The following is a 13,228-nucleotide window of genomic DNA, read 5'->3' as shown; positions in this document are numbered from 1 at the left end:
GTTAAAGAGTCCTAGGAGATATGGGACACTTGATCATAAGACACAATGTGACCACTCACCCATCATGGCCATTATAAACTAGATTCCATTGCACTTGCCAAATCATAAAGTTGGGTTTGCTCGGTAGCAGCCCACCATAAAATAGAAATAATACACCTGGGAATGAGCCTGAGCAGGGCTAGAAGGCATACAAGTAAGCTTTGCCTGAGAAGTACCCCTCTTTGGACTTGTACTTAGAGCTATGAGTGTGTCACCAACCAGCTAAATGAGAAGGAAAAAGACGGAGGTTCTTTTGCACCTAGGTTAGCTCACTCTGCACACAGCACAACCAGATGTGAATGGATTGCTGGCAAAATTAAGGGTACCACTGAAAGATAGTGGAGAGGGGAATTGTTCCCAACAGCTGAACCAGTGCATCAGGTCATTGGCTTTAGGTGAAAGTGACTTGAGATGAGAATATTTACATTCTTAGGCATGACTTTATCTTGGATTTTTTTCAGGAGTTTGCCTGTGCATTTTGATGTGATAAACTATTGTACATATATACCATAAAAGATAATCAGTTTAGATGATGGATTCTTCTTCTTTATTCTTTCTTAGTCATGTACCTTGGTTTTTACATCAGAAATTAACCTACAATATTAAGATAATTACTCTTCTTTATTTTTATTATTTTGTTCCTTAGTCTTTTCATGTTCAACCACTGAGTCCATTTCATTTCTCTTATAATTTACATACAGTTGAGATTTTTGTTGAGATCTGAGTCTAAAATAATTTTCTTTTAATAGGTAAGTTTAGTTCATTCACATTTATGGATATAACTTATTTCATCCTAGTCCTGATAAACTGGTTTATATTAGGATGGCTGTTCTTAATGAGATTCTTGTTTTTATCTTTTATTAAATGTCATCACACTTCCTTTCTCTGGAGATTTTTGTATATATAGTGGCCATCACATTCTAGCATGGGGCTGCTGCTGTACTCTGAGTTTCTGAACTTTTCCCCTTCATAGGTGACATATTTTGCATGAATGATCATCTAATTTGGGGGACTATAATAATTACCTATGCTATGCATAGGTTGTGTATTGTTTCCTTTTTATTATTACTTATCTCTGAGTGCATTTATTTCTGCAGGGAACAGATTATTGAGGCAAAAAAAGTTGAAGCAACTTCTGAGTTCAGGAAGTACCCTGACTTCACAGCAAAGATCCTTAAATACTGGCTTGTGAGTGATGGTTTCAACTACAGTTTTCCCACAATTTTCTAGGATTCTAAGGCTCTTCCTTCAATTATCTGAACAGTTCCAGTGTCTTTCAGATAAAATTCAATTTTGTTTATTTGGTTTTACCTTCTTTCTGCCTTCAACCACATTGAGTTGGGTTTCTTTAACTGGTAACTGAAGAAAATGGATACAAAGTAGGCAACATAGACATTTGGAAGTTACAAAGTTGAAGGTTAAAACATCTCAGTTGCTCTTTCAGAACAGTGGAACAAAAATTTCAGACCTTTGAATGATGGCATGCTTTCCTCTCTATTTTGTAGTAATTTTCCCTAAGCACCTAATCTATCCCCAAGGTCTTGCACAGTATGTGGTACTCTCAGGAAATTAACAGAGTGAGAAAGTTCCCGAGCCTCAGTCAGCCACGATTATCCAATATGTGAAATGAGAGAGTATAGTAACACTTCTCTTTCAGACCAGGCATAAGAATTAGAAACAATGCATGCAGAACATCTGGTGGAATGCATAGCATATTTTGTACAGAATGCAAGCAGTATCGATTAATAGTAAAATGTTATTAGTATATCATTAATGAATGATTAAATTAAATTTGAATGGCAGCTTCTTAGTGAGTGGTAATAATATTTTAAACTGCTTAAGTTTCTTAAATGATTAAACTGAAAGTCACACTATGAAGTCATCAAAGACAAACTTCAAATGCTGATGGCCTGAAAAAACAGCTTTGTCAGGGAGAGGATAAGTAAGAGACTAGAGTTTAGAATAGTCAATATTTGGCTCTTGATGGTCTCTACAAATGATTATTTCTAATACAATTTTTTGAGAAAACATGCAGATGCCATAATAAAAGTAGGTTCTAGGAATCAGAAGCACTACAGTGTTATAGAAAAGTAGAAGTTGTGATCTTTGAATAAAACCCCAGAGACACAGTGAGGCTGAAATTAGTCCTGTTGGCAGGTACAGGATTCTTCCCAAAGACTACCTTCTTTTTTTTTTTTTTTTAAGATTTTATTCATTTATTTTAGAAAGAAAGAGAGTAAGCACGAGTTGGGGGAGGGGCAGAGAGAGAAAGAGAATCTCAAACAGACTCCATGATGAAGGCAGAGCTCAACAGGGGCTCTATCGTGGTGGGGGGGGGGGCTCAATCCCAGGACCCTGAGATCATGACCTGAGCCAAAATAAAAAGTGGGCCACTTAACCAACTGAGCTACCCAGGCATCCCTCTAAAGACTTCCTAATTCAGGAGAGGGTAACAGTTAGCAAACTAAATTCATACAGAATTTTAAATTTTATTATAAATGAGTAATCATATATACATACACAAAAAGTTTCCTGAATTCACCTGTTAATCTCAACTTGAAAAATAAATATTAAAACTTCTATAAGGCAGGGACTTCTACTTTTCTGGGTAATTTTAAAAATATGATAAAATTTATTATTTTGATCAATCTCCCCAACTAATCAGAGGAGGACCCAGGAGGCAATTCTTCACTCCCCCAAGCCCATCCTTTTAACAAGTCATTACAAATCTAGCCTAACAGAGGTGTGTGCCTTAAGCACATATTATACAATGAATAATAAATTCCCCAGTAGTATCTCCCAAGTCTCTATAACTTATTATTAACACTAATCATCTAATCAATATAGGAGTAAGCATTTCAGAAATGCAAAATTTCAAACAGTATAGTTTTTCATATACATACTCACTATGTTTTGGTTTATATTGATAGAGAATCAACACATAATGAGATTTTTTGTAATTCTATTTCTCATTATTTTTACTTGCTTCCTTTCTCTTAAAGATGTTTTGTATTATTAAAAAAAAAAAAGAAAGGTATTTTGCATTATATATAAAAATGTTAACTGTCCAACTGTAATTAAAGATAGAGTTCAAAGAATGTATTGTATTGGGGGCCTCAGAGTAGAAGGAACTATTGGAAGCCTGTGCTGAAAATACTTTGTATGCTAGAATGAAAATCAAAAGCATAAGCCAAAATCAGAGGGCTTAGGGGCTGGCAAGATAAAATGACAAGAGGCTGTTTAGAAAACAGTATCACCAAAACCTGAATGGCTCCTTGTGGTATAAAGCACTAGTTATAGCCAAGAAATACACTTGGAAAAACACACTACCCTTGTGATACTTTTAAACCCTATATGGAACATGACAGAAAAGCAGTGTCCTCGTCACTGACTCCCCTCCCCCTTTGCCTTGGAAATAATTTCCCAGTGGAGGGTCCCATGCCACTGCATTAAAGCCCATTTTACCATAAGCAAACCAAATGTTCTATCCATCTGAGTTAATTCTTAGTCATCACCTTTCCTGAAAGAATGCGTCAATTGGTATCTAAGACGCAATGTTATTCACTAAATCTATTTTTGACTGTACTCACTAAAATGTACATTGCACATCCATTGCCAAATCTCTAAATTTAAAAGATGATGCTCTTCTTATACACATAGAAAATCCTTTAAAACTTCTCCTTTCTTTGGCTTTAACACTTACTGAGGGCCTTTTACGTGTTAGAGTCAGCTGGAAGATTCCACATGCCCAGTGACATATCTGCTAGATTTTGGCTTTTAGCCACAGATCATGCCCCCTTATGTGGAATTAGGTAACATAACAAGCAAAATATAATCATGTAGGTTATATAATCTCATAAACATTGTTAAAAATAACTGCCATAATGATATTTTATATTAATTTTTATCTATAGATCATTATCCATCACTTAATGAATCCTGTATTCTCAAAATATCCCTGATTAAGATTTCTTGTCACTGTTACATTAAGAAAATAAAAAAGTATACAATGGTCCAGGGACACAATTGTTGAATTAATAATAAATCATATTACTTTTGAAAGCAATAAATAACATGTAATAAAAAGCTACAGTAAATGCAAATTTCTAAAGAATAGTAACTGATTTATAGAACAGTCCATACCCTGTCCCATTTTCTGTTATCTGGGGTGTGTGTGTGTGTGTGTGTGTGTGTGTGTAAGATTTTTATTTATTACATCATTCTATTTTTTTCCTTATTAAAAGAATATAAAATCTATAGCAGTTATAAGGATATTTTCCTTAAGTATGAAGGTGTTTTCTTAAATTGTGGTTAAGCAAATAAATTATAAAATATTGAGAACATTAAAGATTTAATTTTATGTAAGTTCAGAAAGAGAAAATAAATTCAAAATGAGAAAATACATGAAAAATTAAACACATACCTCAAATACAATAAAATTCTTATGCCAGTATTTTTTAAAAAGGGAGTAGTCCTTAGGGATAACAAGATAGTTTGAGATCATATGTTTCATTTAAATATTATGTTATAATAACTTACATAATAACTTATAAAATTATATAATAACTTATAAAATTAACTTATAAAATTATCAATCAGATTTAAATATAAATCTTCACATTTTATTGTGATGATTTAATCTCCTTAGGAATTACCTATATTAAAATTTGTACAATAATAAAATTAGTTTATATAAAGCTTTAGAATTTATAAATCATGATCATGCACATTCCCTCATTAAATTCTCACATCAAGAGTGTGCATAGCAATGCCATCTTAATTTTATACCAAAGTGAGCCATTCAGGGTCCTGCCAACAGTTGAAAATGGAGAAGGAAATTAAAACCAGGTCTTCGAGGTTTAGGACCTTTCTGTTAACTTATGATGCTCTGCATACAACTGCCATCTAATTCTCTTTTATAATAGTACTTTGCTCCTCATGAAGATAGAAAACAAGGTGGCATTTAAAACAAAACCAAAAAACTTTAAAGTCAGACAGCCGGGTTCAAATCACACCTATGTCACTTGGATAGTTCTGAAAAGACTATACAGTTTCATCTTATGACTCTCAGGTTAATCTCATCTGTAAATAGAGATAGACTAACCACTTTATGGATATGTTGACTTAAATAAGAGTCCTAAAGCTGCTATCCTATTAGAAGTCTTCAAAATATGTGCATTCTACCTGTTTCCTTTATAGAAGTTTGTTTTTATATTGAAGTTTCTATTTTAAAATTTTTTAAAGATGTAGTCATTTGTTTTAGAGAAGGAAGAGGGGCAGAGGAAGAGGGAGAGAATCCTGAAGCAGACTCCCCACCAAGCACAGAGCCCAGCATGGGGCTCCATCCCAGGACCTGAGCCCAAACCAAGAGCTGGATGCTTAACAAACTGAGCCACCTAGGTACCCCATATTGAAAAGTCTTTAAATAAAAATCATGACTTCATTCCAATGTAATACATGGTTTCATTTTCCCTCAATTTCATCCTCATTATGTTTTGAAGATTTTATTTATTTATTTGACAGACAGGATCACAAGTAGGCAGAGAGGCAGGTGGGGGGGGGACAGGCTCCCCGCTGAGCAGAGAGCCCGATGTGGGGCTCAATCCCAGGACCCTGGGATCATGACCTGAGCTGAAGGCAGAGGCTTTAACCCACTGAGCCACCCAGACGTCCCATCATTCTCATTATGTTTTAAAAGTAAAACAAGTAAAAGAAGAAAAAAAAATCTTCAAGAATAGAACATAGGGGGAAAAAAAAGAATAGAACATAGGGAAGAATTGTGTGAACACCAGGAAAATGAAAAGAAAATATTATAGAGCTAAGTGAGAGATAAAGAATAAAAACTCCTAGTTAAGGGATGTGTCTTATTTGTCCCCTGAGGATGCAGATTTGAATCTTCCATTTAATAATGAAAGAGTCTCTCCATCGATTTCCTCAAAGACTCCTCGTTGACACTGAATTATCAAACAAGGGGCAGATCCGTGTGTGGAAATCTCATGTTCCAGAAAAATCTTGAAGTGTTTCTTGACATGTAGCAAATTCCATTAGTGTCACCTCACATACATAATCAGTTCTTGATGTCAATTCAGGGGAAGCACTACAGCGTAGCCAGATAACTGGAACTAATGTCTTAGGGAAGACCATGCACAGGAACTGAGAGCAGTGTGCCAAGAAGAAATGAGAACAAGGACTCTAAGTGGTTTCCGAGTGGGACGCGGACCTGAGATGAACCTGAAGAGGGCTGGTCACAGAAAATGTGCTAAGGAAAGGTCAAAACATGGTTTCCAGCCAAGTGAGACATTTGGATTTGTATGAAAGGACAACGTTTCTTCATCTTCTCTGACCTTTGCTTTAGTTAGAAGCCCCTGTGATGGTTGGAATGTTCTTTTTTTTTTTTTTTTTAAGATTTTATTTACTTATTTGACAGACAGAGATCACAAGTAAGCAGAGAGGCAGGCAGAGAGAGAGGGGGAAGCAGGCTCCCTGCTGAGCAGAGTACCAGATGCGGGGCTCCATCCCAGGACCCTGGGATCATGACCTCAGCTGAAGGCAGAGGCTTAACCCCCTGAGCCACCCAGGTGCCCCTGGAATGTTAATTTAGATCAAACAACAGAAGTTTTTAGTAAGAATTAGAGAATGCGTAGCAAAGTAGAGGAAATAAAAATATAAGAATCAGATCCTCTCTTAATCACTTCTTAAATAATCAGACAAAATCTTCTCTGACCACTCTGCTAGCAAAATTTAATCTATTGTTATCTAATGCCACACACTTGGTGAAGTTAGTCTCTAAATCCTTTGCTGCTTTTTTAAAAAACGTGTTTTCTATGTCTTCTATCCCTGTAGTTCAATATACCCACCCTTACTTACCCAGCCCATCAGGATACCAGACAGAAATCACTAGCTCTATCCCATCTTCCCTGCTGACTACAGCCCCTCCTCCTAATCCCAAAGCCCAGTGCTATCCGTTTCTAAATCTATGGAAAATTACTTGTGGAAATCATTTTATTTTCCAGCTTTCCCCACCTACTCGGAAGATGCCTCAGGTCACTCCATTACCACTCATTCAGCTCCTTCTTCGGTTTCCCAAAACATACTGCTGGTGCCTTACTTCCTTTTCTTCCCCTCCCATCGTTCGTCTACCACATACTCCTTTTGTACCTCTTATTTTCAAAACGCTGTACATGTACAGTTCATGCTGTTAAAGTGTTAACTCGTGTAAAGAAGCTAAGGCAGTCATATGTTATTATGGTCACCTTGGCACAGATTTTAGAAGGTTTTATAAACCACAGATTCTTTTTTTTTTTTTTTTAAGGTACTAACTGAATTTACAACCAGGGAGATGACTTCTGGTGGAGGGCATCTGGGAAAATTGCAGAAAACGTGCATCTGAACTGCACCATGAAAGAGACAGGATTCCTCCATGAGGATTACCACCTACTCTGGTCTAGCTCTCTCCATGTAGTCTGTGGAAGGCACCTGATACCCTTTGCTTTAGTATAATGGATGTGAGCACATTTTTCTGCTTTGGAACCACAACCATATAGTTTCAAATTCTACCTCTGCTACAAGTTTATATAATCATTGACATATTACCTAAGCTCTCAGTGCCTAAGTGTCTTGTCCTGTAAAGTGAAGATAAAAACATTTACCAAATACTGTTGCCATATGTATTACATTTGTTGATGGACATCCAAGTTCTTAGAATAGGACCCTGCCTATGGCTCTTAATACATGTTAGATATTATTTGTATTCAAAATTCTATTGCCTACTGCATTGTTGTCTCGGTTTTGGTCTTATTTTTAGGCTTCCGTCTCTAACTCGCCATTCTCCCTTTGTTCTGGAATACTCAGGCCCAAATATCCTCTCTTTGAGCCACATCTCCCCTTGATCTCCCTATAATTTTAGTCTCCAGAAATAATCACAGCTACAGGAATATTCTGTTGTTAATTATTTGGGGGTGGGAGGCTGATGCTCCCTGGGCTAGGAGTGACTATTCCTGCTCTTTCTTGGGTGATAAATTCAAATTCCAAATCCCACTGTAGACATCATCTAATTGACTCAGTTTTCACTTACTTCTTTTGTCCCCAGATTGGCTTCTCCCTCTTCTATGCTTCCTCTTTATCACATTCCCTCATATATAAATATTCCTTTCTATTTCCATTATTCTACCTACTTAAATTTTCACATGTGTATTCCATCGGAAGTACTCAATGAGTATTTATTGTCTTGGATAGTAGATACTCAATATAGTTTTGTATTGATTTGTAGTCAAATAAACAAAAGAGGTTTATGATTTTAAAACAGAAAAAAAAAAACAGAAAAATTGGATTTCAAAGATGTAAAAAAAAAAAGAGGATTTTGTCTAACCTCTTAGTTTTATATCCAAAAATGCTATGTAATTTGCTCAAGAAAAGAATGGTAAAATCAGGGAAGAAGTATTGAGTACTGTGCTCCAGGCACTTTGCTAAGTATTTTATGTACTTCACCTTATTTAATTTTCTTAACACCTCACTGAAGTAGACAGTGTCACCATATCTACTGTACAATTCTCATGCCTCTCCAAACTGCTCCCCACTCCAGGTTACTGGAGGAAATTGAACTATAAAGGGTAGATTAGTTGCTAGAGATAACAAAGTTCCAAAAAAAAAAAACAGAGTGGCCAGAACAACAGAAATGTATTGTATCACAATTCTGGAGGTTAGATGTTTGAGATCAATGTGTCAGGAGGGTGGTTTTCTACTGAGTGCCATAAAGGAGAATCCTCAAGGGAGGTTGACCCTTATCTTCCCAATTTCTGCAGGAAGCCTTATTCCAAGCTGCAAAACTACCTGCTGTCATAAAGATATGAGAAGTTTGTTTTCCTTCTAGATAAAGCCAACTAGCTAACACAGATGGTCACCCCCATTACCAGGTAAAGTTATCAGGAACTCTGTGTGACGGAATGTGCCATCGAGTTTTCCTACTTGACTAGTCATTGTTTATCTTGAAAACGTGTATGCAATGGGTTACATCTGCCTGGTTATACAAAAGTGTGAGGGTTTCTTTCCATTTTTCCAATCTCTTACTGGATTGTCTATGATGCACCTCACATCCTATTTTAAATTACATTCGATAATAACACTGTTTTCTTTTCATACTACCTCTGTGGAAGGGTTCTTGAGTGCGGAGAAAAGTTTAAGTTCTATTTCCCTGACTGTACTTCTGTGTCCAAATTTTCTCTTCCTATAAGAACACCAGTCATATTGAATTTCCTCTTCCTATAAGAACACCAGTCATATTGGATTAGGGGTCACACTAATCACCTCATCTTAACTAATTACGTCATCAGTGACCTTATTTCCAAATGAGGTTACATTGTGAGGTACTGGGGGTTAGAACTTCAACACGTGATTTAGAGGAAGGGGAAACAATTCAACCCGTAAAAGAATAACTAATTTATCCCAAGCTTAATTATTTAGTATAAGAACCAGAGTATATGAATCACATGTATCTCCTAACAGTATTTTGAAGCACTATGCGTACTTATTCCCAGTGCTTTTCCTACTGTGTAGAGACCTAAAAATAAAATGACTGGATTTCACGTAAGAGCAGACTCGCTCAAAATCAACTGCAGTTCCAGCCACAACTTCCTAATTGGTATTTTGCTGACGAGGAAATGCTATTCATCTCTTATTCTTTTACTCTCAGACTCACAAAGAGCTCAATCATCAGTGGAATCAGCTTCAAACACAAAATACATTTTTTTAGATCTTTTAATGTGAATTTAAGATGACACTGCATGAAAGTGTTTTAGAAAAAAACAAGCTTTTGTTTCTTTTGTTTGTTTATTTTTTTAAAAAGTAACTGCCTGGTAAATTGTATATGGGTTAATAATCTTGTGATTATAGGTATAATTTTTACTAGCTGGAGACTTTAATAGGAAGAAGAAAACAAAAGCAAAGAGCTCCCTGCTTCCTAGTCACAGCCTCTGTTTCAAGTCCAATGATCTCCCTTTTTTCCTTTTCAATTTTTTAAAAGTCCGGCAACTCTTTCATTATAGCATCTCTGCCATACAAAACCATCTGAACATGAATTATTTCTAATTCTTAATAAGACTTCCAAATGAAAAAATGTGTTTATGGCCTTTATTGTTGCATTTCATCTATTCTCAGACCAGACTTCACTGCTGGCTTCTTCTTTATTGGTATAGGAGAAGTTTATTGCATAATTCATAGCCCATTAATGATCTGGCAACCAACAAAACTCTTAAGGCACTGCAAAAATAGCCACGTCCACTAAACAGAGAGATTAACTGCACTTGGATGCTGGGAACAGCTGTGCAGCGAAAACAGGTGGATCCAGGAGGAACTTGCTTAAGCAAAGAGACTAAAGTCACGTTTCCATCTTCTTCGTTAGAAGAGAATCTTCTCTGAAGTATTTTCTTACTTAGGACAATCTAAGAAGCACAGTATTTCCCATACATTCCGTAAGCACAGAAATGAGTGCTTAATGGTGAATAAATACCTCTTTACAGGAAACCATAGATCTTCTATTTCTGTCTGAGGAAATAAAATTGTGAGCATGCCCCCATTAATGCGGGTGATTGGATAGATCACCATTTTAGATATGACATCAGTAAAGTCCATCACCCTTTCTCTTTCTCTCTCTCTCTCTCTCTATATATATATATATACACAACGTCATCAGTAAATAGCTTCATGAAGCAAAATTTATATGTTTCAGTTTCTAGTCATTCCTTATGGGCCCTTCCACCTAAGTATTTCATTTTTCATAAAAATGGATATAATGATTCTGCCGGCTTTCAATAATATTCTTCCTACCAGTGCAAGTTCATCCCAGCATAGATGGTACTGCTTGCATGAACTATTGGACAATCAATCTCAGATCACTCTCTGTACCACCAGGTCTTACCCTGTTTCTGTGGTAATTTTCTCCAGCTGTGTTGCTGATACAGGTAATATAGCAGCATTTATAAAATACTTGAAATCTTTCTTTTTTAGTTGAAGTCATGTTCAGAGCTTTCTCCAAGTCAACTCTGGGGACCTTTGACATATTGTGTACTTGCTAAAATAATTTAGAAGTTCTGGGGTTTTTCTTTTTTAAAATAGTTTGGAAGACTTCAACAGAGAAAAAAGGAAGAAAGCTGCTTGTTTCAGTTACGTAGGCCGTACACACTAGGTTTACAAAGCAGAAAACCATGAAGTCATGTCTGAAACTTTTTTTTTTTTCCTAAGAGTGGTACTGTGACTTCTATCTAGCCTTTCTCTTTTAAACCCTTTAAGTTTACATCTTAAGTACCTGCCTGTTGCATGTCTCTGATGGAAGTACAATATGGATCTGTCCCAATAGTTCTTCTCCAACCTTATGTCCCATCACAGCACCTTGAAAAGTCAGTGGCTATATTGGGCTAATTTCCTTACAAAACTTAAATATAGACTATTGGTTGTTGCCTTTCAGCTATTTATTGTGGGACTCTTACCATTTACCGCCTGGAATAATTTCCTTTTACTCAATGACCTTCTAAGTTCCTTAACACTTAAAAAAAAAAAGTCCCATTTTCTCCATGTCACTATGTTAATATCTTTCTTCTCTGCATTCCTGAAGAATAAAAGGTAAGAGAAGGAAGAAATGTAATGGATACTATAGAAAAACATCCTCGTTTTATAGGAAAAGATTCTGAGCTGTGTCCACAACTCATTCATATGAATCATGATTTAATAATACTTCTAAATTCCTCGAGGATTCTCCAGCCAAAAAAATAATCCAGTATTATAATTATATTAGGTCTTAAAGATCAAGAAGTAGCACTTATATTGCTTTTGTTCAATCAACTAGTTGATCAACCAATAAACATAAAATGAAAGTCTACTATATACTGGTACTGTATTGAGTGCTATAGGAAATACAGAGAAGTACATATGTCATGTCTCTCTTCTAAACACTTGTAGGTTACTTGACAGATATAAGAATAACTAATGTAAGATGTGAAAAGTTTTATAAGAGTTAAGATGGAAGGCCGCTGTAGTCTAGAAAAAGGCTTCATAGAGGAAATGGACCCAGATGAATCTTGAATTATGGGTTGAAAATGGCCATATAATGAGAAAATACTAATAATGAAGACAGGAAAAGGGCAAAGTATAAAGTCTGCTTTAAGAACATACCTGCTTTAAAGTTAATACCAGCAAGTAGAAAAGAATAGGTTTTAAAAGTTGGCCACCAATCTTACTGTGAAGTAGCTTCAATTCCAGTTTTAGAATCCTACTCTTCATCTTGAGAATGGATAATATGATGTGGCAAATGAAACATTAAGTTTCTGAAATGAAAATATGACCATAAAGAGATATTGATGGAGGTGGCAGTAAACATGTATGACTATCTAGAATGAATTGTTCTAGCATGAGCAGCATCACTTTATGGTGGTAATCCGGATGGGAGAGGATAGTGAGGGTAGGAAATATTAGGAAAACAAAAACAAACAAACAACAACAGTGTCTTATGTGAGACAAATGATATTTGCATGGTATTGTGCATACAGTGTGTTTCCCAAACTTTCTAGAGGACAACGTTAATAAATAAGCTTCAGTTAAAAAGAGAGTTCAAGGAAGTCATATCAAGAGAGGTTCCCCTATGTTCCTTGTAATTGAGTCTAATGTCTACAGAATATTTGAGTAGACCTTTGTCAACAGGGATACTTCATCTTTGGCAGGGTTGGGTTTACCTAAAATGGCTTTGGGCACATTGGAGGCACTAAGTTCTTAAAAGCAGCAATGGGCCTTTTCTTTGCATGTCCTATGCAGTTAAGTTTTCTAAGTCTGTTATTAGTTGGAATAAAACTATCAAAATCCAGAGTAGTTCATGAGGATTAAATGGTATAATGAAAATAGTCCAATTAGCTCACTGTCAGAAACAGAATATTTGTCCAATAATGGTAGGTGGTCTATTATATACAAAGAAAATAAAGGAACCAATACTGAACATTGAAAAAAGAATTGCAAAAGGTGAATGCCTTTATTAAGTAGAAGACAAATCAGATAACAATAAGGCTATAGGAACTGATTTAGAGATGTGCACAGTGCAGATTTCTCACTATTAAAACTGGAAGCTATACAATATACAGTTTAGAAATACTCCGTGATTAGGTTAAAAATACTTAAAGATAGTTTGAGATCATCATTTCTGGATTCCTTT

This window comes from Mustela erminea, chromosome 2, assembly GCF_009829155.1.
Source record: "Mustela erminea isolate mMusErm1 chromosome 2, mMusErm1.Pri, whole genome shotgun sequence".
Taxonomy (NCBI): domain Eukaryota; kingdom Metazoa; phylum Chordata; class Mammalia; order Carnivora; family Mustelidae; genus Mustela; species Mustela erminea.
The sequence above is the reverse complement of the archived record's forward strand: the minus strand, read 5'-3'. Positions refer to the sequence as shown.